Here is a 27,063-nt window from a genome sequence, read left to right as displayed (position 1 = left end):
AACATATAGACCATAGAGAACATAGAGACCATAGAGAACATAGAGAACATAAGGAACATAGAGAACATAGAGAAGATATAGACCATAGAGAACATAGAGACCATAGAGAACATAGAGAAGATATAGACCATAGGGAACATAGAGAACATAGAGAAGATATAGACCATAGAGAACCTAGAGACCATAGAGAACATAGAGAAGATATAGACCATAGAGACCATAGGGAACATAGAGACCATAGAGAACATAGAGACCATAGAGAACATAGGGAACATAGAGAATATAGAGAAGATATAGACCATAGAGACCATAGAGAACATAGGGAACATAGAGAACATATAGACCATAGAGAACATAGAGACCATAGAGAAGATAGAGAACATAGAGAACATATAGACCATAGAGAACATAGAGAACATAGGGAACATAGAGAACATAGATACCATAGAGAACATAGAAAACATAGAGACCATAGAGAACATAGAGAAGATAGAGAACATAGATAACATATAGACCATAGAGAACATAGAGACCATAGAGAACATAGAGACCATAGAGAACATAAGGAACATAGAGAACATAGAGAAGATATAGACCATAGAGAACATAGAGACCATAGAGAAGATATAGACCATAGAGACCATAGGGAACATAGAGAACATAGAGACCATAGAGAACATAGAGAACATAGGGAACATAGAGAATATAGAGAAGATATAGACCATAGAGAACATAGGGAACATAGAGAACATATAGACCATAGAGAACATAGAGACCATAGAGAACATAGAGACCGGTGCAGTGGCCACTGACTACTGACAACACAGTGCACGTTACTAACAGGCTGAACTGATCACTGTATGGCTTTGAATGATAGTTCCACAGTGAAAGACATGTTGGGGCTGAGTGGTATGTGAAGATGGAGATGTCTTTCTTTACAATTAGGTTCAGCCGCCTATGAAACAAGTAGAGGAGCGATTGTCAACAGTAGTTTAAACTGCTGCTGGTTTTCTATCTAAGTAGAGGTTAACCCTCTGAACCCCAAGCAGTTTTGGAACGTTTATTGCTCCTGTCACATTTGACTCTCTGTTGCTTTGATTTTACTGCAATACATAAGTTCTGCACCTCTATGGAATCAGCACAACCACTGCTAGAAGTAGAGAGGACTACAAATGTCTTTTGTGCAGTATAACACAGTTACATTGCCATAAATCATAAAAAAGAAAAAAATACAAGTTGAATTTCTGTGTAAGGGGGAAATGGAGGCTCTACGTGCTATATACATCAAACTATTTATATTTTTACAACCTCTACTTCCAGCCTCTCCTGTCCTCTCCTCAATGCTCTGTGTAAACAGTCTGCAGGTCAGTCCAAGTCTCAGTCGAGTCATTCGGGGCTTCCTAGTTGTGCTGAGGAGCTCAGAATTGAATGTTTTTGACAGGATCTAGTCATTTAAAACGGCTTATATTAGATTATAAATGCGGCATGTATAAAATGTTTTTGATGAGCTATTATCATTTTAGGCTTTGTTTTGGTTGCTTTTTCTGACGGAAGAGTCACACACATGATGTGTTCAAAGACCGTCGGAAAGATAAAAATCTGACAATAATTATGGTTGCTTTTTTTACAGCTTGTGGCTGTGATAAACGGTGTAGATTCGACGATGTTTTTAAAGAAAACTTGCTTTTCAATCCAGCCGGCGGGTTTTTGGGCTTCAGAGGGTTAACTGCAATAAACTGCCTCCACCTGGCAGCCCAGGTGTGCCCTGATTGAGCAGCTAGGATGAAAACCAGCAGGAGCTCTGGACTGAGCAGTTGGAAAATAACAAAAGATTTATTGAATGCCTTAGTTGCCTTGAAAATGACCAGGTTGCCTTTCACTATAACCAAGAGAAACACACCGAACTGTCAGCGTCGACGTCGCCTTCCCTCAGTCGGCCGTTGACTCTTCTATGAGACAGGGAGAGATGGGCAAGGCCGGCACCTGAACTGCAACAGGCCTGTTACTTCCCTGTAATGAAGGCGACGGAGAGGACGGAGGCAACTATCTCGTGACAAATGTAGTAAAAAAGTTCCCAACAGAGTAAAGAAAGCCACACTAAGCCGACTACTAACACACCTATTGAGCAGACACACACCGTGCTCCGTACCTTGTCATCCTTAGCTGTGCAGGCCGATACAGGTAAAGTGCACTAATCAATTTGCTCTACTGGCAGCAGTGCTCCTTTAGAATACTAATCAGGCTCCCGCCCTCCCCTCTTCCTCCCTCATCCCCTCCGCCTTTCTCCTTCCTCGTTCACCTTTCTCATGACTTGACACCCCCCCACCCCCCAGCCCACCTCTCCAGTGCCCCAGACCTGACCAAATGCTAAAGGAGGGCAGGCTGTCTTCTGCACAGATAACTGCTGCCACTGATCAAGCCTACGTGCACCAGGGCGTGGGATTAAAAGAGCTTGCACAGCTTGACTCAGGCACTGAAATGTGTTAGCGCGCACGCTAACACACACACACACACACACGCACACACACACACACACACACACACACACACACGCGAGGTCAAAATAAAAACCTATAGGGAAGCCAGCAGCGTCTTGTCCTAGAAACACACACAAACACACGAGCCTCAGACGAGCAAACAACACAACAAGGTCAAGTTAAAAGCTGATGTTCGGTGAACATTCTACGCTGCTATAAAAGAACACACACACAACAAGATTAGATCTAAATTTACTCCGCCAGTCAGAGCGGGACTCGGTGGTGAGCCACCCGTCTCTATCTCTCTCGGAACACATGTCACGCAGGGAGCTGCAGTGTTGTGCAGTGTCTAAAGCAGGGGGGGGGGGGGTAAGAGGAACAAACTCGACTGTGAATTGACAGGGCCCTAATTTCCGTTCGTTTTTCATTTGGAAGGACGGCTTAGGGGGGGGCACACCATATCAAACACATACCGGAGTTGCCTGGAGGCTGAAACAAAGCGCCCTCGATGTTACACAGCACACACACACACACACACACACACACACATATATATACAGGCGATAGGAGTGTGTGACAGAGGGAGAGAGAGACAACGCCACCCTATGCATCAGCAGGGATATTTCATTATGTACATAACGAGTGCCATTAATCGCTCTTAACAAGAGGACACAACCTCACCTTGGCAGTCTCCCTCACACACACACACACACACACACACACACACACACACACACACAAACACACACACACAGCGGGGAAGGTGGGGGGGGGCATTGAAATATCTACAGTGTGCGCAGAAATTAAAATTCACCACACTGTAAGGATCCGCCGCCTACTTTTGACCGAGCGCATCGCGGTCCCCCCGGGGTGGGGGTGGGGGGGGTGGAGGCAAGCCAGCGCTCACATAGAAGCCGCTCATCTGATGGAGGCGCGTAAGAACAAGTAAAAAAAGGGGAAATAAATATATAAATACGAGTGGATGTGGGGGGGATGCCGCAGTGGCGGTTGCTGAAGGGGGCTTGTGCCCTTGACACACTGACACTGGCAGAGGAGAGGGGGGGGGGGGGGTGGTAGCCGTCATGTGACACTCTTGTCACTCGCCTCATCACCCGCCCGTCCGCCCTGCCACCTGGCAGCCCCCCCCCCCCAACATATCGCCCACCTTCGCACGACCTCATCCTCCACTGACCTGACGCCGCCCCCCCACAACCCTCCTCCTCCTCCACCTATGCCCACCGCCACCCCCACCCATCCTGCCCCTCTGCAGTCCCAGCACCCTGTCCGCCCCACCCCTAGCGCTCTGTCTCCCCTCTCCCTCCCCCCGCGGCTGTGCAGCAAGGTCAGGCGGGTCACCGTGTCCTCATCTGTAATCCGCTGCCATTCGTCAGCAGCCCCGGCCGGGACAGGAGGAGAGGGAGAGGAGAGGAGAGGGAGGAGAGGCAGGCGCTCCGACGAGGGGAGAATGCCCAATTAGGCAGCTGTCACACACACACACACACACACACACACACACACACACACACACACACACACACACACACACACACACACACACACACACACACACACACACACACACACACACACACAGCTCAGCAGAGCAGGGAGATAGAAAGAGAGGAGGGAGGGAGGAAGTAAGGCTGCAGAATCAGCCTACTGTCCACAGACAGAGGGGGGGTCGGCGGGTGTACATGAATTCTTTCAGCTGTGAGTGTCTGTGTATTGTTATGCTGTGTGTGTGTGTGGGGGGGGGGGGGGGGGGGGGGGGAAGCAGTTGGCAGGTCAACTACAGTTTAGACATATATGACTATCTGAAGTATGTCAACAGGAGGGGCTGACTTTTGAGGATACAAGTCAAATTTGATGAAAGGGCAACTACTCTTGAAATGAGACCAGAGTGTTCAGCTGGGTACCTCTCTCGTCTGTAACCACAAAATGAATGAGATGACCAGGGAGGAGTGTCTGGGTGCTACTGGGGACAGAAGAAGAAACACCTAATTGCCAGTTAAACTAACCCAAAGGCCGGGTCACCGAGTACCCAGCCAGAGTAGACTGTGGATGTTTTTTCCAGTACCAGACGAGCGAGCACATCTCAAACGAGTGACAAATATCCCATAATTGGATCGTTCATCACCGGCAAACACATCTGTTTTTGAGTAATGGGGAAACTAATCAGCGAAAATGATACAGAGGCGACTCCACGCCGGGGAACCGGGGGAGAAGATTTACACCAGAGCGATTCAGGACTGGAGCCCGTACCTATTGATTGTTTGGTCTAAATGCTTCCTCGTCTAATCAAAAGAAATAGTCAAAATGGTGCCATGCCAACGGGGGTGACTAACAGGTGCGATTGAAACACGAGGAAACTCTACTTTAAATGTCAAAGTTCATAAGGGTTCAGTAGAGCTTCAAATCCAGCTTTGAGTGGTTGGTGTTCTAAAGAATTGCATTACAAGTGTGAGGGACACTTATCCCGTAAATCCTGTCTGAGTAGAAAGTACAGTTCATGGAGTCTAGGACTAGATTTCATAGAGGCTGGAGGCAGATGTTGCTCCACCCTCGAGCCACAGGTGTGTGGGGACAGGCGTCCTCCCTGCTCCACACACAGAATGGAGGACAGGACAGTGCAGGCCAGTTGCAATAATATAGTTAGAGCATGCAAAGGGGATAAACACTGAAATCCCCCGAGCAACGCTCCACAGACGGGACTCTCCCTGCTGCAATTTGAATGTCAATTTATTATTCATCAATAGAAGTGACCTGTTCCAAGGTACCAACACTCTGTCTCATTATATTTCTGTATTCTGTGGCAAAATATAAACCTGAGCAGAGTTGGGCAGTCAAGCACGCAACACGTTCCAGTGATGTAACATTTTATGTCAGTGTCATTGATTACAGTTTGAAAGTCAGCGGTTACATCACAGTTACTTCTCCCAGTAACGCACCGTTTGGTTTCTCTCAAAACATATTTTCTTAAAAAAGACAAAGAAATTGCCAAAATAACACCATTTATCATAGCCGAAGCTGCAAAAATGACATTATTGTCAGATTTCCAACAGTCCTTGAACACATCTTGTGTAACAACGGCCTCCGGCAGGAGAAGTAACCAAGTTGGTGCTTAAAATAGTGTTTTTTTTATCAGAGTCACTATGTCGTTTTAAAAAAAATCGCCAGGGATAGTCAGGGATCATCTGGGTTTATGTAGAGTTGGATGTTGGATGCTAAGCTAGCTGATGACGGTCAGTAAATCCCTCCAAACTGAAGGCTACCTGCTCGTTAAAGCACAAGGCCTTGTTTTCTATTTCTACACCTGTTAAATGCTGAGGATGTTACTTTAAAGGCACTGTACAGAGCTGGGCTTGGTAACAGAAGCAAAGCAATTTAATGAGTAATTAGTGAAGTAATGTATTACTTTTGCTGCTGAGTAACATGTAATCAGTAACTGATTACAGTCTTTATTGTGAAGATATAGTGCTTATACTACTAGTTTGATTGTATAGGGAAACAAAGTTTATTTCTGAATTAATAAGACATAAAAAGTTTGAATTTTCTATTAAACACCACATATTTTAGTACAAATCAAAATATATTATATAAAATATTGAATATACATGTAAAAAACCCTCCTATACTTCGTAACAATGTAATAAGACAAGGAAGCCGGGAGACTAGAGGTACTATGATGTTTATTAAGGTCAATGTAAAATCCCTATCAGGTCCCGCAGACACACCACAAGGCCTTATGGGAACACTTGAGTCATTTCTGCTGGGCTGTATCACTGTGTGGCTCCACCCACCTCTCTTGATTGTTATTATAATGACTCAGTGTTTTGTCGGCCAGTTCCTGCTCCGCTCCTGCAGCACTGAAAGTACCTAAAGTGCTCCCAAAGTCTAAAGATTGTAATCTGCGATGTCATATTGATGCATGGCCCGAAGCGGCTCCATTAGCGGCCGGGGAGACTGACTTTGTGGACTCATACGATGTCTGCCTGTACTTTTTACATCTACAAGGGAATTTAGATGATAGTCGGGGCTATTAGTTCTGTTCCAGAAACCATAGCCTTATCTTCGTCCAAAAGAATCAGCCCCAGTACTTTCCCCTTGTACTTCTTTTCCAATCCATTGTGTGTTGGTGTGAAATCATAGGTGAGGAGGTGTTTCTCATTTCTGGCTATGGATGATAAAAACGGTATTAGTCTAGAGGTAATAACACACTCTCAAGGCCAACTTTTGGGCTGTACAAAATAATAAGTGGCTTCTATTAATAATGTGATACTTTACTGAGGGAAATCCTGCTGGTGATGCAGTGCTCCTCTTAAGGCCAGACACACTGTTCTTCATGCACTGGTATATTGAGAGATGACATGTCTTCATTCAGACTAGTGGAAAGAAAACACCCAAAATACACATTCGGGTGTTTCTTTTACTACTTTGTCTCTTTACGTCTGTAGATTTCTACTAAATTCACCAAAAGTTAGTTAATGCTGCCTTTGCATATTTTAGTATAACATTTCAGAAAACTTGTAGTACAGAAATAATCATCTTAATGTCAGTAATCAGCTAGGGACGTTTCAAGGTGATATCTACTAGTTACATTGTTGACCCTATTCACCTGTAGTGTCTTCTCTTGATCATTACTCAGTACAGCATCCTGCTAAAAGCAAGGACTGGATCTCAGGTCCTGGGCTGAAGGCCTGTCTGTCCCCACACCCCTCTGTAGTCCTGATATGTGTGCTGTGGTAGGACGAGACACTGTTCTCCCCGTGCAGTCGCCGTGTAATGGGCACTGCAATTCGATACCTGATTGACCGACGGACACATGACTACAATGTAAACAAAAAGTGGACGAGCAAGTTTACACGGCGTTCTCTATTCTCTCAGCGCAACTGCATGCCATTCAGTGAAGAGACGATTCTGTTCTGTCGCTCTCACAGCTTGGCCGCTTGATTGAAATGTGTATAAAAATAGCTATTTATTAACAAGTTGACTTTGTAATATCTGTGGAGGGACTACAACTCGCTAACTCGCAGTAACAGCAATGATTAAATATGTGCATTTATCCTTGATAAATAAACAAATAAATAAAATGTGATGAGGGTTGTCACCTGTCAGAATATAAGTAAGAAATGCTAACGCTTAGCAAAAATTCTCGTTTAGCTTTAGACCACATACATACAACAGTATGTGTTTCCAACACAAGCTAAAATCTTAACAGCATAATGCACATTTAATGTATGATTTATTTCATCATAATCTATCAGGTTACTAGAATAACCACCTTGCGATCGTATTCTCCCGTCAACCAGTCATGTTGCAGGTTACATCTGTGTCATTACTTCATCCTTTTTTTCTTACTAGACACTTGTGTGTCACAATTAGCATATTCATTCTTGACTTATGGCCAAAAACTGGTTTTGTGAAGTCACAGTGACCTTTGACCACCGAAATCTAATCAATTCATCCTCGAGTCCAAGTGGATGTTTGTGCCAAATCTGAAGAAATTCCCCTCCAGGCGATCCTGAAATATCACCAGATTGGGACGAACGGACAACCAGCTAAAAAAAAGACACATTACAGTGTAATAAAGGCTCTATTACACAAATCTCCACAGAGATTTTGACTTGTCAGAGCAGGAAAAGCACAGGTGTTACCGATAACATTACCAGGGGCTCTGTTCTATTCAAGTGTCCCAGTGAGCCGTGGCAGTGAGCCAGCACGCACAACACCAGGACCTGAGACAGAAGCAGCTAAATGTAATTCAGCCCTCATTCATTTTGTTATTCACGCCGGTGCTTTCCCTGCTGAAACCCATCAAAATACCCCGTTTAAAAAATATTCCTGAGTCGTTCAAATGAACACTTCAGGAACTGACTGGGTGTGCAGGAAAACATAGTTTTGCAGGCTTGGACATCAATTATTACATTACTACATTACATCAAAACGATAAGCTAATCCAAGCTAATCAGTGCTCGCACACTATAGTTGAACTGTTAAACAGCACAGTGTGTGCTCTTTGGAGTGACAGCTGATTGGTCCAAAAAGTTAAGATTCACTTCAGCTAACATCACACTTTATAGTCTCAACCCTCAGCTGAAGAGCTTTTGGAAGCATCCGCCATTGGTTGTCTGTCCCTTTAAATAACTTTTTTCTCTCTCTTCTCTACCTCCCCCCTCCCCCTTGAGTTTATCACTGTGACACTTCTCTCTTCCATCTTTCCCTCTCTCACACACACACACACACACACACACACACACACACACACACACACACACACACACACACACACACACACACACACACACACACACACACACACACACACACACACACACACACACACACACACACACACACACACACACACACACACACACACACAGTGTGGCTGGCAACTACAAAGCAGTTAGCCAAGCACCTCTTGGCTCCGAGCAGAGAGAATAAGACACTCTCATTACTGCCCTTAAAAAGCTCCTGCCCTCACACAAAAAAATCCACTGTGGACCCAGACGGCGGCGCACAAAAGTCACAGGAAAGATTCAAGGAGTTAAGAGGCCATTTTTCCCCTTACAACTCAATTCTGGTTGTGTGTGCGTGCATGTCTGTGGTTGATGGTTTCTGCCCCCCCCCCCCCCCCCCCTCGGTTCCCCTTTCCTGTTCCTCTTTAATGTCACAGGGCTGGCTCATATGACCTTGAGCAGCAGCGTTGGCACGGCAAGAGTGAGCGCTGCCTTGCCTGCGGGCGCCCTTGAACTGGATCTGCGAGACGAAAAAAAAAAAAAGCAAACCTTCACGCGGCCTGATAGACATCTCAGCCCTCCTACACCCCCCCTCTTTCTCCACAGCTCTTTTATTCAATCTACGCCACTCTTTATCTGTTCCCCCTGGTGGGAAGAAATTTATCAGAATGCTGTATCTTTAACCTCGCTGTCGGACTAAGATAGAAACAGAATTTCAAAATGTCCGGCCTGCACAGATTTATTTTTAAACCTCCTCCTTAATGCACAAGCCCCGTGCTGTTTCAGGGAAAGGGGATTGGTGGTGGGGGGTGCTCTATGGAATACACCTGCGTGATGAGATTGTTTGTCCCTCCTCACTCCGCTCAGAGCCGTTGGCACACTCCGACCTGGAGCTTCAAAACAAACAACCCCAACCAGTCTGTTCCAAGGATGAGCGCCCGGCTCGCCGGCCAATCAAGATTCTCCAACTACGAGAGAGGGAGCCCGTGTTTTGACAGGTTGACGATGACCCGCCGGGTCCCCGAATGAAGACCTCTGATTTTCCAAGGTAAACACTGTGGTGCACAGTCCAAAGTCTGGCTTCGCTCTTGCATGAGAGCCGAGTCTACTGTAAAAGCACAAAGAAGGCTTTTTTTTAAATCAGCGTGCAAACATTGCGGCACCCTCCTTGCGACGGCGACTCGGGCCCACCAGGGTTCAAGTGATACAGTAAATATTTGCTTTGCCCTGTTCGAGGCAATGTGTTCAATACTGGGTGTTTGAAAATTCACCAAAAAGGCCTTTTCTTTTGAACAGAACGTGCACACACCACACAACAGCATGCGTTTGTGTGTGTGGACTGTACTGGAGGTCTGGGCACTCTGAGACTGGCCCAGCCCTCCTGCTGGTTCTCTTCATGCCTGACCTTTTCAAAACTGTAATGTTATCACATGTCACGCGCAGGCCTGCTGGAAACCATCTGCTAAAGGCACTGTGGTGGCTCCCAATCACCCAAAAAAGCTCAGCGTGTCTCACGTTCACACGCAGAAAGACAGACGGCGCACTCCCCCTCAGAGGCTGTCGTCGTGCGACGTGAGCCACGAGCAGTCTCCTCAATTAGCATTAAGGGGCTTTTGCACAGAGACATGAAGTTGTGGGGCTAAGAATAACATGAGACAGGTCTGCAGCCCCGGCAGGGCTCGGGAGCTGTGGCCCCGAGAGCTAACCGGAGTCTCGCTGCTAATCCGATCCCCCCTGCCATGTTTAGCCCCACCTCGGGATATTATGTTATGTTTGCTAGTGCGACACCTTGGCTAATAGGGCTGGGTTTGGTTTTTTGCACAGAGCGAAACCAATACGATTAACATTTGTTTGCACTGATACAGTGATACAAACTCTAATGAACCGTGTGTTTATTTGCTGTGGAATCCCTCCCATCAGAAACTAAAATCTAGTTTTCATATCAGGGAGATGGGTGTGTTAAGATACTGAAAAGGCCTACACCCCCCCCCCCCCCCACACACACACACACACACACAGAAGAGCCAAAAAAAACAGGCTCGGTTGTGGAGGCACCACAGCGTCCTGGGAGATTCATTACAGGCAGGTTTGTTCCACATAGTGAAATATGAGTGAGCTCTACTGCCTGAAAATTACATTGCTCCATAAGCAGACCCCGATGCACGAATAAGCCCCGATTCTATTTTTTCTAAATGAGCTCAAAACAACAGCCACAGCAATTACTTGTGAGGAAGAGATCAAACCCAGTGTTTATCCCGCTTTGTCTGTCTGAGACGCAGTAAGAAGACACAGAGGATATGAAAGCACAGACCCATTTCAAATCAATATCAAAAATATATGGTGGCTGTGGATTAGGCCTTCCCCCGCAGCTTGAGGTCAATTTGCCAAAACATCAACACGAGCAAAATTCCCCCTCCACTGTGGATGAACCGATTCTTAGGTACCACGTCGATGCCAGAATTCTGCAAACCTGACGGTACACATCTTTACACCGTAGGTACTAGGCCAGATTGCGTTAAAATGGAAAGGATGCAGTAAAAACGTATTGTTTTCCCTGAAAATGCTTCAACAAATCCGTGTTTCTAATCGACAGGAGAGCTAGTTCACGTTAGCCGCTAACAGCCGGTCCTGCTCTGCTAAATAACGGAGCTAACGCAGCGTTCAAGAATAGATTTCAAGCTTTTTCTCATTACTTACAGGGCACTAAGTGGTCCTGCTCCTCAATACATCTCAGATCTTTTATCTTTTATCAACGTGTGACCCTGCTCATACTTTGAGATCCTTGGGACCGGGACCTTCGGTCTATTCCAGTCTCTCGGCTGAAGACGAAGGGGGACGGCCCCAAGGCCCGAGGAAATGAGGCAGGCTGAGTCAGTGGCTTCTTTTAAATCTGAGCTCAAAGGGTTTATCGCCCTGCCTAGCCTGAGTTCACCTGATAATAGTTTAAATTTGTATTAAAAGAAATATATATATATATATATATATTCCATAAAATGATTTAAAATGTTTGCTATTTTAATTACTATGTTAGTACTTTTATTTTGTTGTTGCTGAGTTTTTTTGTATTTGTTTTGCTATATAAATAGAGATTTCATTAGTACAGCTAACATTGACAAAGGTTGCATTGAGATTCAAGCTCTTTCCAGGAAAGTATTCCCTTATTAGGTCATCATGATGTGTTCAAATGTCATCTCATTAAATGTAGTTTTTAGCGAGAAACTTATAATCCAGTTGTTTGAACGGGATGTTTTCACAGCAATATAAAATAAATATTAGATAGGTAATTATGACCTGTTTGACTTCCTAACACTATCCTAACATCCCTACTCACGACTAAGACTTGTTCTCAAATTAAAGATCAATAATGGGTCTGGTTCAGCCAGCACTGCAGCAATACTGGAGTTCCTTTGAAAAGTTCAGCAGAAGGCAGCTGTTGTTGTTTTATGGTCAGAAAACATGAATACCTCATGAGGGCTCATGTAGGCAAATGATCTCTTCACATGTCTGGCATCGGCACTGCAGCTGTATCGCCCGTCTCTAAACCACAGTTGAACTCGGTACAGTAAATAACCTGACCTGAATTAAAGTCGAGCGGATCTGGGAGAGAGCGGCCTTCATTTAGAAAACAGCAGCCCGCGCGTCAGGGGAAGGGAAATGTGAATAGATCGGTGCTCCGAGCTTGTCAGGTCTGACTGCGGTAATCAAACGGTATTACTGGAGACTGAGAGGGGGGGAGGGGGACGTATAGGAGGTGGCAGCACTTCAGAGGCTCCTGCACTACTGTAAGGGTTACATGTGCGTGTGTGTGTCTGTTCTTTCTTTTTGAAGTGTGCGGCTGGGGAGCGAGGAGAGACCTCGGCGCTCAGCTTGGGGCATATAATCTATGGTTCATTTGCAGCTTTTCTCCCCAGTATGACAAGCCGTTTACAAGACGTAGCCTCTGCTGCTGACCCAGTTCTGAGAGGCTGCGTCCTCGCGACAGGGCCCTGCCTCCCCATCAGGCCCTGCTCCTCGTCTAACTGACGATAACACCGCCACCCTCTGCCTCCGTGAACTGTGGGAAAAAAAAAAAAATAGGTCGCCCTGACCCACTTTTCTTCTTCTTTCTTTTTTTCTTCTCTCTCTCTCTCTCTCTCTCCTCCCTAACATTGTGCAAGGAGTGCTGCAGAGCATGATCGAGGGAGACAGTACAAGGGAGAGGGAGACAAAGGAAGAAAAGAAGTGAAAAAAAAAAAGAGAGACTTCTCTGTGACGAGTCCCTGCACTTTGGCGATGCCTTCCTGTGGTCTCTGGAACAAGAGGGGCGACTCTTATCAGTGGGCCAGCTGTGAGTTTGGCAAAAACACTCCCACGCATTGATGCAACAACTGCCTCCGAGGGTTGAGCGCCATCTACATGCCCTCATCGGCACGCCTTCTGATTTCTACATCTCCTCTTCTAGGTGGCCATTATCTCACATCTTTCTCAGAATGCTAAATGGGGTCCTCCGCCGCATTTAAAACACGCTTTTCTGCAGTCATCTAACACCCCGTGAAGGTATGGCATGTCGCCAAAGCCAGAAAGAAATGATGAGCCTCTCTCTCTATGAGAGATGTTACGGGGGCCAGCTGTCCTAATGCCCGGTAGCATGACACTGCCCCCCCCTCTCGAATGCCTCTGCACTGGTTAGGACAGCTCATGATGTATCTAGGATCACGCACGGCGCTCTCATGCACACCCTCCCCTTGTTAAGCCTTGCTCGCTCACGCGCCGCTTCGGTAATCCCGGCGTACGTGAAGCGCTGCTCGGCCGCGTTCCTCTGACAATGGCTGAGGGTTTCACTCATTTGTAACACAGATTCCGCAACGCCCCTCGCATCGGCGTTTGAAGCCATTGTGAGGAACCTAATCGACGCTGCACCTTTGGCTGCTGATTTAAATATTAATGCGCCGGAAATCATCACTCACTCTGGTGCCTTGGCATCGCTTAGCAACCATTGTTTAGCTCTGTTCCAGCTATATTTGTCGGAGTGAGTGACATTTAATTATCACCTTTAACCTTTAACTGAACTGAATCATTCTATGCAACCACAGCACGACTTGTATTATTTTGTACTGCCAACCTCTTACAAATGGACTCTTTGAGCATTAGCGGGCCTCATGTTAGCGCCCTGGTGTCACAGTTTGCCCCGCACCACAACATTAGTCCCACCAGATGCTAGCCACTACATGTGTTCTCGTGTGGGCTCATTTGCATCAGCCACGGTTTGACACTCCGCTCTAAAAAACCAGAGGAGGGTTGACCCGCCACTAAACTCTCACCAGCCCGGTGCTAAGCCCCTGCGTGCTAATGGTGACCCGTGCACACAGACATGTTGGTGCCTCAGAGACGAGTCATGGAGCCCGCTGCTCCACTTTCCTCTGCTGCCAGAACGCGCTGCACAAGCGACGGGGCTGTGCTGGGTTTTACTTTTTTACCATCAAACATACGAACCACAGAGAGCAAAATGGACGATGGAAAAAGCAGAGTAGGAGTGTAAGGTCTCTTTATTCGACAGGGGGGGCTGACGGAGGTTCTAGTTCCAGTTTAAGGGGGTGGATGTGGGTCAAGCCCTGCCTCCTCATAAGCACCAAGGTCAACGCTGAATGGAAGGGAAGGTGTCTTAGAGAGAGAGAGAGGCCCTGGATAAACCACATTCGTCTGGCTCTTGTGCCAGCACCAGCCCCAAAGGTGTAAACACAGTTACACAAACACATAGCTTCTCCATGCTAACCCAAGGTGTGTGTGTGTGTGTGCAAAAATAAAAGATCTCACACGTTATACAAGCTTAAAGGCCAACGGCTTTTTTTCATGAGATCAATTCACATTGTCAAGATATTTTCTTCAAATGTTTTTGTCACGAGTACTTTCACACAGAAAGTGAATGTTACGAGGCAAAATACGACAGACTGAGAGACGCTGCTCAGGGTCGGTCAATAGGATCCTGCTAGTTGGTCCTCAGCCTGCGCAATTCTTTTGAAATCTTGTATTAATAAAAAGCCTGCAACTGTTGCAAATTCGCATCCCTGCCGGTATGGAAAATATTGATGCCTAATTCCTATTGTTATTTTCGTGTTTCCATAACCTTTTAAAACCCAAACGAGGCTCAACTTAAAATGTCGTATAAGTTAGCAACACGTGTGCGCTGCTGCTCTCTTTCGACATAACACAGTTATACAAGAGGACCTCTGATTGTCTGACAATCAAACTTCCAAAGCTTCCTCTGGGCTGCTTTGTGTGTGTGTGTGTGTGTGTGTGTGTGTGTGTGAGAACTAAAGGTGTATTCAGGTGGGCAGCACATGTCTCTCTGATTTGAAATGTCAAGTCCTAGCAGGCGATCACCTTTATTTTAGTGCGTCAAACAAGACAACTGTCTGAACATAATCAAGGCAGCTCATGAAGTGTTGGGGAGCACAGGGGAGGGCACTGCGCTAATGATTTGGAGTTTGGTTCACGCTGGGGCCATCATGACGTAAAGAAAAAGTCTAACAAGCACTGAAGGAAAATATCAATATTCGTGAAAGAAGATAGAATGGACCAGAATGCTCAGGTGCCAAGATAATACAAAAAGAATCTTCAAATATCACAAAAACGTTTTTAGGCTTGGCTGAGATGAGGTTCCTCTCCACTGAGGAGGCTAAAAACAGAGGCAGAATAAAACAGTGTCCTCATCCCTCCACTCACATTAACAAATGAAACCAACTGAAATGTAGTATTTAAATCCAGTTTTCTACATTGTTTTTTCACCGTTTGAGCTTCGACTGGCGATCTTTTAATGACATCATTACTTCCCTCTTCTGCTATTGGATAATGGTTCTCCAACTGAAGAATTGGCACCACCTACTGCTTATCTCCAAGAACCAACTCTTTATAAGCACGGTAGTGGACGGAAACAAGCATTCATTCACATATTCCTTCGCAGACTTTCTCGAAATTCGGTTAAAATTTGCGATTCGTTTGAATGGAAACTTGGCTAATGACCCAAAACACAGAGACAACACGGGAGTGTCTGGAGGACAACTTTTGAGAATGTCCCAGAGCAGCCAAGCCAGAGAGAGAGACCTGAAAATATCCGTCCATCGACGGTCTCCACTCAAACTCGAGAGAGCTCGAGAGGATTTGCAGAGAGGAATGGCAGAAAATCCCCCAAATCCAGGTGCGCACAGCTTGTTGCGTCATATCCAAGAAGCTGGAAATGCTGCCAAAGGTGCTTCAAATAAGTACTGTGTTAAGGGTCTAAATAATAATATTTGCATTGTCATTATGGGACATTTTGTGTAGATTGATAAGGGAAAAATACATCAAGATACTTTAGCACAAGGCTGCATGATGAAAAAATGTGGAAAAAGGGAAGGGGTCTATCGTATCACTTATCTCCCCGACCGCCTGTGTTCATCCTGACAAACTGATGGCAGCAGTCTTGCATAATGCCTCACTCCTTTTATTAAAGATGAAGACCATGCTATGTCTCGGCCTGTTTTCTAATAACAATCCCCGACATTTGGCTCCACAGAGTAAAGAAAGAGGACATTTCTGTGAAAACAAGACTGGAAATGAGTCTTTGCCTCCTCTTATAGTTGCCTAGAGACCCTGAGTGCAACCTCTCCTGTCAGACACTGTATTACATTCATATCAGGGCGTGGCTTAACAAATCCTCAGATGAACTTATTATTATCTCAAGCTTACAATTTACAGTAGTTGGACTGATGGCGCTGCGAGTCGTTTTTTTTCATCGCTTGACAAAATCTATTCTATTTAATTCAATTAGATATTTAACGGTACATTACATTGTGTCATTCTGATGATACATTTCAGTTGTTTATTAAAATGTGAAGAATCACAACATTGTAAAATTGTGATCCTGTTTTTTGTTGTCAAATGACAAAGACTTGAACTGTACTGTGGGTGAGTTTGAGTTGTAACATGCCACAAGAAACCCAAATAAGTTCACTGACAACATTTAAAAAGATACTTATCCCACTCTGGGATTTAAGGACTAGATGACATTTTGTGTCACAACACACGCCAAATGGAGACAGGACATGAAAATGGGCTGTGACTAGCCTAAAGGGAAACAGTGCCTCCCTCTGATTGTCCAATTCTACAACTACAGTGTAAAGACACAGCAGTGTACAATATTCAGACTCGGATGTAGAAAGACTAGGATCCGTTACGGCCTGTTTTTAACAAAGTGGGCTATCCCGATTTACCCAGCCATATGGTAAACATATCCAGGGGGCAGAAATGTTACCGTAGTCGCACATAAAAATACTCTGAAGCAGAAGCAGTAGCGCGCTCTAAGGCGAGACACAGTGAGCCAGCGCGGTTTAAACAGCGGGGCAGCTGTAGGGAGTGAGCGAAGGCAACTGCAATAACACAAACCCTAGCAGCCAGCTCAGTCGGGACATGAATCACTCTGGACATGAGGCGACCTTTCCCTGACATATGCTGGTATCAGTGATTGAGAACTGAGAGGATGACTCAACCCGCCCGGTTCGTCACCACCGCGGTCAAAGAGGAGGGGGGGGGGGGGACCTGTGGCCGCTCTTCTGTGACGCAACCTTGACCCCATTTGACCTTGGGGGAAGGGGGGTCGACCACCCCGAATGAAGGGCAGCCCCCCCCCCCCCCCCCAGCTGCATGCCTCGTCCTCGTAGACATACAAGGTCAGGAGAGAGGATCGGGGGTGAGGCGTGTCACATGATTGGAGAGTTGCTTAAAAAGCCTCCTCGGCAATCAGGTCAAGGTCACGCTCTCGCCTAATGCCACAGGAAAAGAAGAGTGAGTGTGTGTGTGTGTGGGGAGGAGTGCACAAAGGGAGACGGGGGGGCACGTACTCCTCTACATGTTCAGCAGTCCTTGCTAACTTGAAAACACAAGCTATGATTCTATTAGCCGTATTAATCTTCCTGCTTAGTGGACACTTTTATTCAAAGTCACTTACACGATTATCACTCTTGCACATCTCCCTCCGTTGCTGCCGCTGGATATTTACTGGAGGAATCCAGGTTAATTGCCTTTGCTCAAAGGCAGAGGGTGAGCAGGAGTATGAGCCAGCAATCTTCTGGTCACCAGTCCATTTTCCCAAAGTAATAGGTCATACGGCTGCCCGGAGTCATCCGCTCCGGCGCTCTCCATCTCCTCTCAAATGGCCTCTCTGCCGCTGGCCGCCTTCTAACGCGGTTATGAGGAAGCTGCACTCCCGAGCCGTGGTCTTTTCGGTCTGTTTACCCAGCTCCAGTGAGGACGCCACCTCGCTAATGGATTCACAAGTGGGGTGGCGGTTCACAACAGGACAGTGTGTTTCGGGAAATTCCAGAAGCCTCTTTCAGGGAAAGATGGGTACCGAGTTGTGCCGAGTGTCCTCGGCCCACACTTTGTGGTGTGGGAGTGCATTTATTTTTATTTATTCAGACATTATTTAACTATGAAGACTTTTGTTGCTGAATTTTACTGTGTTGTTAAAATATTTTTTTGAAAGTGCAATGAGTCTTTTATGTATTTATTGACAAATTTGAAATGGAGTGAACGGTTTCTGTAAGCCAGCACAAGGCCGGTCTTCATGCACCTTAGGAGACAGTCTCTTTGGGCCAATAACCAACCGGTTTGCTTGGAGTAACACAAAATGAGGTATTTCAAGAGAGATTCAGTGATTGGAAACTAATGTGCTGCAGATCTATCTGAACTCGCACTGCTCCGACTCTCCACGGCCACCCGCACAGGTCCCTTGTTGCCCAGCAACCACTCAGCTCATCACCAGAAGCCAAAAAGTTACACAATTACAGTTCTAAGCCAAAAGGATTGGGGGGGGGGGGGGGGGGGGTGGTATCATCGTTCGTCACGTTATATCCAGCTTCTATCTGATGTGGGTGTGAATGACTGAGGAAGAGGGGGAACCCTAGCTCCTGTGTTCTCCACCCATCTTGCAGAGCCAAGCAATGTGACAGAGTGAAAATAAGCCAAATATTGACAGTAGAATGCTGTACCATGAACTGAATTGCTGGCAGCGTAAGAGAGCAGCTCTCAGGTACAAAGTTTAACGATCAATTCCCCCGAACTTCACCTGTTTTGCAACGGAAATAAATCCACCATGTACATGCGGCATGTACCGCATATACTGCTCCCCCCCCCCCCCCCTCTGTGCAATATATCCATCATTCATTCATAAATTCTGAAAACTCCTCTTTAGCTAATTGCATGGGAAAATTTAATTTCAAACGAAAGCTTTTAAAAGAGAAAGATATAATTAAGTTGCAGGGATCTCTCTGGCCCCTCCTTGCCCAGGAGGGCCCGGGTGGGGTGGGGGCGCTGCGATCCGAGCGGCGCTGCACCACACTGCTCCGTGTCAGGGAAGTCATACACCCATGTTTAAAGCAGAGCGTTACGTAAAGCCTCCCCCTCTGCACAGGCTTACTGCACCAGACGCTGTGTCCTTGCCTGGGCTGCTCAAGGTTCCCAAAAGGACAGGCTGCTAAGAAGTTGGGAAGGACGGGGCCCTGTGATAGCCTGCAAAGAGGGAGGGAGGGGAGGCAGGGATCTGCTGCCTGTGACAGCTTTGGACTTTGAATTCAGCGCCAGACAGGCTCATGCATCAATCCCTCAACTTACAAAGACAAGCCACTAACCTTGACGAGGCCAGGGACTCTTCAGGAATGAGTGGCATTTTCACTTAGCCCCTGCTTCTCCCCAGCACTCCCGCCACATAACCTGGTTAAAATAAGACACAGTTGAGTAACAGCCGGCCTCACTCCCTGGACTTTGTGACCCGGTGTTCTAGCCCTCAAACCCTTAGGCCTCTTAGGGCATGTCAGGGACACATGCATTAATACACAAATAGCGCGGGGAGCATCGGCCTTGTCCAATGCCTGTTAGGAGCAGCTTGGTTTGAGCGAGGCATGACGCAAGACCCTCCAGATCAACAACTGTTTTATCAGAGACTTAGTTACCAACATTCTCCGACAGTTGCAGACGAAAATCTACGAGCACGCGGACAAGTATCTGCAGTCTTTCTCCACTGTGAGGAAACAGGGCAGACGCCCTCCATCGCATGTTCACACAGGCTGGGTATTCCTCCTATCTGCCCCCCACCCACTCTGTCACGCCTGCGACATTGGTCTGCTCGTGGCAAAAGCAGAGACCTTCCCTATCCGTCTGACTGCAGCATCCTGGCAAGCACGCTCACCACAATGGTAGAGAATACCTTCCTGCTGCACCTCTACAGCCCCGGGGCAGCAGCGCTGCTACAGCAGCAAGAGAGGCAGAGAGGCACAGAGGGAGTGAGTGCCACATCAGCCCAGTAAAAAGAGTCAGCTCCTCTCACGTCACCCAGGAGGCCTGCTCCTACATGCTACATCTCCTCAGTCTTTACTGAACCTATCAGGAGGGGAGGGACAGCGGAGAGTCGCCGTTAGCTCAGTAGCCACCGTGACAAGGTAGCTTGATGCCGTTTGTCTCTCTGCTCCGCCTCATTGATCGGCACACTTAGGCTTCCACAGCTGTTGTTTACCAAACGGGCCGATACTTCATGTGGGTAAATTCATTTGACCCACTCGCTCGCTCTCTCTTCCGTTCTCCCTCCCCTTTCGGTGAGCAATTTCTGCAAAGTCTAAATAATTCACGGCAATTGCAATCAGCAGCGATCAATCGGTGGGGATAATTGAGGGGCCCTGTCATTGCGCCAAGGCCAAGGTGAAGCGTGAAGGCAGAGGGGCGGAGAGTTGGAGTTGAGGGTGAAGTGGGATGAGGGGGGGAGACGATGTCATTCAACAGATGAGCTCTGGCTAGTGTAGCTCTCAGGCGTTGCAGCGGAGGCGGCCATCTTTCTTCCCCTCTCGCATTTTGTCATTCAGCGTCCAGGAGCGATGGCAGCGAAGACGCATTTAGCGGTTCCTGCCTCGTCATCAAAGTGAGGCCCATTGACTTTGGCTGCCTTCCGTTCGTGACAGAAGTACCAACAGGAGCCCGGAGTAATCGTCTCCGAATGAGATAGTGCTGCTATAACTAGGAGCCTTTACTAAAACAAAACTCTTGGATTTCAGAAAGCAGAAATGACTTCAGTCATTTTATGCCTTGCTTTCTGACACCGCGGCCTCTTTCTTTGGGTATTCTAGTGGCAGAATATTCAGAGAAAGAAAATACATAATCAGTAAACAGCAAGTCTCCACGTGTCTCTTAATACATCTGCCTTACTGATTTAACACTAGGATAGTGCACTGTCCACTGCTACTTGTAACTTAGTATATTCATTAGGGCTGCACAAGTGATCAAATGTTAATCACCATTTTAGCTTCCCACAATTAAATGAACGTGATCGACGACAATGACGTTAAGAAAGCTCCACTCGTAGAAAGCTCTGCTGTGTATCAGCCTGTGAGAACTTTACTGAATAACTATTCTACTCTGCAGTCCAGAGAAGAAGAATAATGTACTGAATATTACTCTGCGGAAAGTACACAGAATTCTGGATTTAATGCAAAGATGCATTCATCAGCAGGAATGTAGCACAGCGTGAAAGTGAAAGCACTGTTCTGTTGATTCAAATGTGAAAGTGCCATACAAATATGTTGTCCCTAAAACCAATGGATAATCGTGATAAATAAATCGTGATCAAAAATAATCGTGATTATCACTTTGGCCATAATCGTGCAGCCCTAATATTCATTTTTTATTCAGTTGTTACATCAATCTGTTTACACTTTCCAGCTCTTCGTCATATCCATTCCAAAACATTTTCCATTCAAATTGTATGCAGCCTGGCCCTGTGGTGTGTACGATGCTGTAGTCTGTAATACACTGGTGTGAGATAAGCAGCGAGGAGGAGCTGGAGGCACAGAGAAGAGTCAATACTGAAAACCGATCATTTCAAACACCCTGATCGGGCCTCACTCACTAATCTCATATTGGCTCTTTCTCTCATCAATTTAAGATAAATGCTTTAGTCCAAGTTTGAAATTCACAACATCACTGCCGCGGCATAAATCTCCTCCCAATATCAGCAGCAGCACTGAGATCTGTTATTAGTTGAGTGTCTACTGAATAAACAAACAATAAAGGAGAACAATAATTTGGCTTAATGGACGCTCCACACTAAAATGATAGAGCCCGAAACAATTAGAGAAATGAGCTTGTGGCCAAAGGGGGGGTCTCCGCTTTGAATCCTCCGTGGGCTGACAAAGTGCGGGCCGTGAGTAAGTAGATGAGAAATGCTTCTCCTCCTCAACATCTACTGTCAAAGTGCCCTTGAACAATGTTCGGTGGCCAACAACACAAGTGCTGGGCAGCTCCCAGGTCTATAATAAATCAAAAAGCCTGCAGTAAATGCATGACACTTGTTCTGGTAGATTGCACATTAGGTTTTTTTCGGTTTGCAGACTGTATCTCAGCAATCAAAAGCGAGATGCCACCCAGAGTTTTGTCAGCCATGTGCATGTCTCATGCTATTGTGTGACTGACAGATTTACAGACAGCGGGGTGTGGAGCTGGCACAGTGGTAGTGGTTAGAGAGGCTGTTAGTGGAGATAAGTGGCCGGGCAGGTACTCCTCCTGTATCTGTAGCATCATCCTGTATAAAAAATACATTACATCAAATGACTGAAACAAGGGGAGAGGAAAGTCACCAAGTGACAACAAGCACTGTGATTCGGTAGCTACTTTTTTATGCTGTACTGACACATATTATCGATAAAACACAAAAGATGTGCAGAATACAGCTGCATAACACAATTACACACGCACGCCTAAACACGCCACTCTTCTGCAGCAGCAGCCGCGCTTTGATGGCAGATAAGATTCGCTGTCACGAAAGGCAGCGGATGAGAGAGTGGAGCAGCAGAGTCCGGTCTTGTGACTGCTCAGCAGCCTCCACATCATTTGCATTCGGCCATTTGAATGTCCTCTGGTTCTGTTGCAGGCTACTGCACATCACTCAACAGCAGCTCCCTGGACAATAGCAGATGGCCCAGTCAAATCGAGCTGCATCCAACACAGAGGCTCCTTTTGAGTTACTGGTCAGACACAGACACACACACACACACTGGTTCTTCTTAAAGTGCTACTTTAAAAAGTCGGGCTATAAATGTGCAGGTTTGAGTTATCTGTGGCAAAAGAGGACACGCTGAACTACCTTGAACATCTTGTGTAAGTTCAGGTCAAATAATTAAGCAGCTTAAATGCTCAACAAAAGGAGGGCTAAAAGGCAGACCTCCAGACACAGACAGCATTTAGTAGGCTTTACAAAAAGTTTGACTTCTCTCCACCTTACTTTTAGATTGTCGGGTCTGAAGTTACAGCGGCTCTGTGAAAGTGTAGCACAGAACAGAGAGCTTTTTGTTTTTCCTCATCCTCCCATTACGACATCCAAACAGGTCTGCCGCTTGAAGCTCAGTGAATTGCCCTTTTGGAACGTGAACTGAAGTTCTCTGCCCTCTTTCCTGTAACTCGCGGCAAACTTCAGCCCTTGACCTTTCCCCTCCTCGCCGATCCAAAGTCCAATGAAGCAACAGGACATTTCAGGAGAAATGAACACCTACGCAAAACGCCATTCAAAAAAAAAAAGAAAAACTCTCACTGGTAGTTACTGAAAAAAACATCCAAGTCTTTTGAACTCTATCAAAACATATCTGACATGATGGCGCAGCGATGTTGACAGGCTGCAACAGACCGACTGCATTTTGGCCTCATATCCTTCCAAACATCTGAAGGGACCTGCCAGTGGTTACAGACCGTTTCTCTTTTTGAAGGATGTGGAAGCAATGCAAAACAAAATGAGCATCATTAATAAGCCACGATCATGGCTGTTTATGATGCATTCAAAAAGGAAAATGTTGTAGCAACAGACAGCGAGACATTGCTTTGTTACATTTTTAACTACCTTGGCCTACACTGTATTTACTGTACGTGCTCGGGGAGATTAGGGCCATTGTCACCGACTTCCCCCTGAGTGACACTGCAAAGTCTAATACAGAAAATGACACTGCAGGGCCATATACATATACTCAAGGTACATTTAAGACTCTTTCAGACATTAATACAATTTATACCCTCCCCAAAAAAATAAGAGTAAAAAGCTCCAAGTGAACTATGAGTCTGGCATGGGGGAGATTTTTCATTAGGCAGCCTAATATATCCAAGACATAGCTATCATTTAGCCCCACAAACCACATTCATGACTCCAGCTCAACACAGAACTACACGCAAGGCCTTGACGTTCATTCAAAACCCTTTGAGAATTGTATTAATTTATTTATTTTATTAAAGGAGCAGGACCTGCCAATGGTCATTTACAGAACAGTGCAGCTGTGAAGTGTTTCCCATTGGTGGTGCTAAAACTACTCCACACATAGACGTTTTGACCCAGTGTGACATAAGCGGTACTAACGTTACATTACTGCTACATTACTGTTACATTGTGACATGGTACGGCCTTATGGTGTGTTGTTCACCACAAATTAGCTCGTGTGGCGGTTTAATTCATTCGGCGATCAGCGTGACAGTAGCGTTACAGAAGCCTATAAATACACTTTCATTCGATTCCGCTACGGTCGGTCCGTATACGGAACATGAACTACAATTGACATTCATTTCCTCGGCTGTATTCTCACAGATAAATCCTCTAATGTAGGCCTAATTTACTGGTCAGATGGCGGCCAGGAAACACGGACAGTGGCTGTTCTGACTAAGCGACTCCGTGGGCTAAAACCCGCACACAGCCTGGTCCATTTTCCGCGTCTTTATGCAGCGGTTTTTTTCAGCGCGACATCCATATGCGGCTCTGTGCCGCCGTACGACACGCAAACAGCCCCCTCCTAGCCTCGAATAAATACGCTACCGTCTCGTACAATCCTCGACATCGCGTCCCGTGTATTATTCCACCCTCCCGGTGCTAACAGTAATTCTCCAGATATGACAGTGGTTTATATGTTAGCACGTAAAGAGCCCATACCTGCGCTGTCCACCCCGCAGTCAGCCGGAGAGGCGCATCGTTGTTATTCGACAGGAGGAGGCAAATCCAATGAAAAACGGTCGCGTCCGTCTTGACACTTCAGGCGGGGGAACAAAGATGGCGAGGCAGGCTTTTAAAAAACAAAATTGTTAGTCCAAAAAGATGCCTCGGTGTTTGTGTGTGTATGTGTGTGTGTGCTGCGACTGCGAGCCGAGGCGTGTAGCGTGTAGTCTGTGGGAATTGTTTATTCTCGGAGTCCCTAGCTGTGGACAAGTGAGCGGAGACAGACACACTCCTCCTCCTCTGCTGCCGCTGACACCACCCTTAAAGGAACAAGCCTACACCCACTCACTGCCACCGCACACAGTCATAATGATATCTATAGTCTAACGGTAATAACAATATCACAATAACAACAGTCTAATAATGGTAATAACAATATCACAATAACACTAATCACAACAATAGTCTAATAATGGTAATAACAATATCACAATAACACTAATCACAACAATAGTCTAATAATGGTAATAACAATATCACAATAACACTAATAACAACAATAGTCTAATAATGGTAATAACAATATCACAATAACACTAATAACAACAATAGTCGAATAATGGTAATAACAATATCACAATAACAACAATAGTCTAATAATAATAATAACAATATCACAATAACACAAATAACAACAATAGTCTAATAATGGTAATAACAATATCACAATAACACTAATCACAACAATAGTCTAATAATGGTAATAACAATATCACAACAACAGCAATAGTCTAATAATAATAATAACAATATCACAATAACACTAATAACAACAATAGTCTAATAATGGTAATAACAATATCACAACAACACTAATGATACTACTACTACTAATAATAACAATAGTAATAACAATATCACAACAACACTAATAACAACAATAGTCTAATAATGGTAATAACAATATTACAATAACACTAATGATACTACTAATAATAATAACAATAGTAATAATATCACAATAACACTAATAATAACAACAAAAGTCTAGTAATGGTAATAATAATATCACAATAACACAAATAATAATAACAATAATCTAATAATAATAATAATATCACAATAACACAAATACTAATAACAGTAATACTACGAATAATAGTAATAATAATAATAACAATAGTCTAATAATAATAATGATAGCAGTAATAATAATAACAATAGTAATAATAATATCACAATAACACTAATAACAACAAAAGTCTAATAATGGTAATAATAATATCACAATAACACAAATAATAATAATGCAGATAATAATCTGCATTAAAGGGCAGATTATGCTTATTTTTTATGTTCATTTAGTTGTTATTACCAGAACAATTTTTGTACTTTTTAATTGTAACTGAATTGTTTTAGATTGTTAATGGGACTTGTTCCACTTGTAGCAGAAACTATCACCAGGGACAGTACTGTTAGTATTAGTGAAAAGAGCATCAGTCACATTAACAGTCAGTAACAGTGGCAGTAGCATCTGTAACAGCAGCAGCAGTATTCTGTATCTTAGCACTTTTTTGTGAAACACAACAATCTCCAAAAAGTGCTTCACAGTAAATATCAGCAGGACAAAGAGTCAAGGCAATTTTAAAAGTTCAGGGGTTTAGAGAATAACTTAAAGGGGCACTCCACCAATTCCACACATACAGTTCAATATACCTGGCAGGGGGAGTACATACCCCCCTGCCTGTGAAAACAGTTGTATAATGTCTCCTGTGGCTCTGGAGGAACTTTCTTTTTATTTGTTGCAGATTGCAACCAACTGAATACCCCTCCACTCACTCATTCCATGACTGTGGTAACGTGAGCTGCTGAATGCAAAATCGTGGTAACGTCGCTCTCCTCGCTCAGAGGCCATCCATACCATAATAACACTTCTTCAGAAGCAACGGTAGTCAGATGCTAGCTAGCAGCACCACGGTTTTGCACTCTGGCTCATGTTATCACAGTTTCCTAAGCATGTAGGAGAACTACAGTGGCCTTCAGGTAATGTTACAACACACAAGGCTCTCTCTGTAACCAGTGTTTGGTTTGTCCGTTCTGGGCTACTGTAGAAACATGGCGGTGCAACATGGTGGACTCCGGGAAGAGGCCCTGCTCCCTATATACTGTAGATATGAAGGGCTCATTCTGAGCTAACAAAAAACACAACGATTCTCAGTGTCAGGTGATTATACACTAATGAAGACATAGCTGTTAACATTATATTCCATTTCTGCTAATAGATCCCTCTAAATGCTAGATACCGGCCCTTTAAGTCTGAAAAAAATAAAATAACCGTGATGACATCATCAGGCGCAGGACAGGTCTGGTCTCAGAGAATATCTTT

At 45.2% G+C, this 27,063-nt stretch overlaps 1 protein-coding gene across 6 annotated transcripts in view; it reads right to left on the bottom strand.

Annotated features, from left to right (window-relative positions):
* Positions 1 to 24,968, bottom strand: part of nrip1b (nuclear receptor interacting protein 1b) — a 39,374-nt gene extending 14,406 nt beyond the window's left edge. Inside the window, exons 1-3 of one of the 6 annotated variants that reach the window (XR_012956244.1) lie at positions 24,675 to 24,963; positions 19,360 to 19,441; positions 18,857 to 19,240 (exon numbers count right to left, since the gene is read on the bottom strand). The gene's annotated coding sequence lies outside the window, so the exon portion shown is untranslated. The other 5 variants (XR_012956245.1, XR_012956246.1, XM_076101169.1 and 2 more) reach the window with 5 other exon arrangements.
* Positions 24,969 to 27,063: the final 2,095 nt, after the last annotated feature.

Source organism: Anarhichas minor, unplaced genomic scaffold, assembly GCF_050575085.1.
Source record: "Anarhichas minor isolate MPS153535 unplaced genomic scaffold, ASM5057508v1 ptg000027l, whole genome shotgun sequence".
Taxonomy (NCBI): Eukaryota; Metazoa; Chordata; class Actinopteri; order Perciformes; family Anarhichadidae; genus Anarhichas; species Anarhichas minor.
The sequence above is the reverse complement of the archived record's forward strand: the minus strand, read 5'-3'. Positions and strand labels throughout refer to the sequence as shown.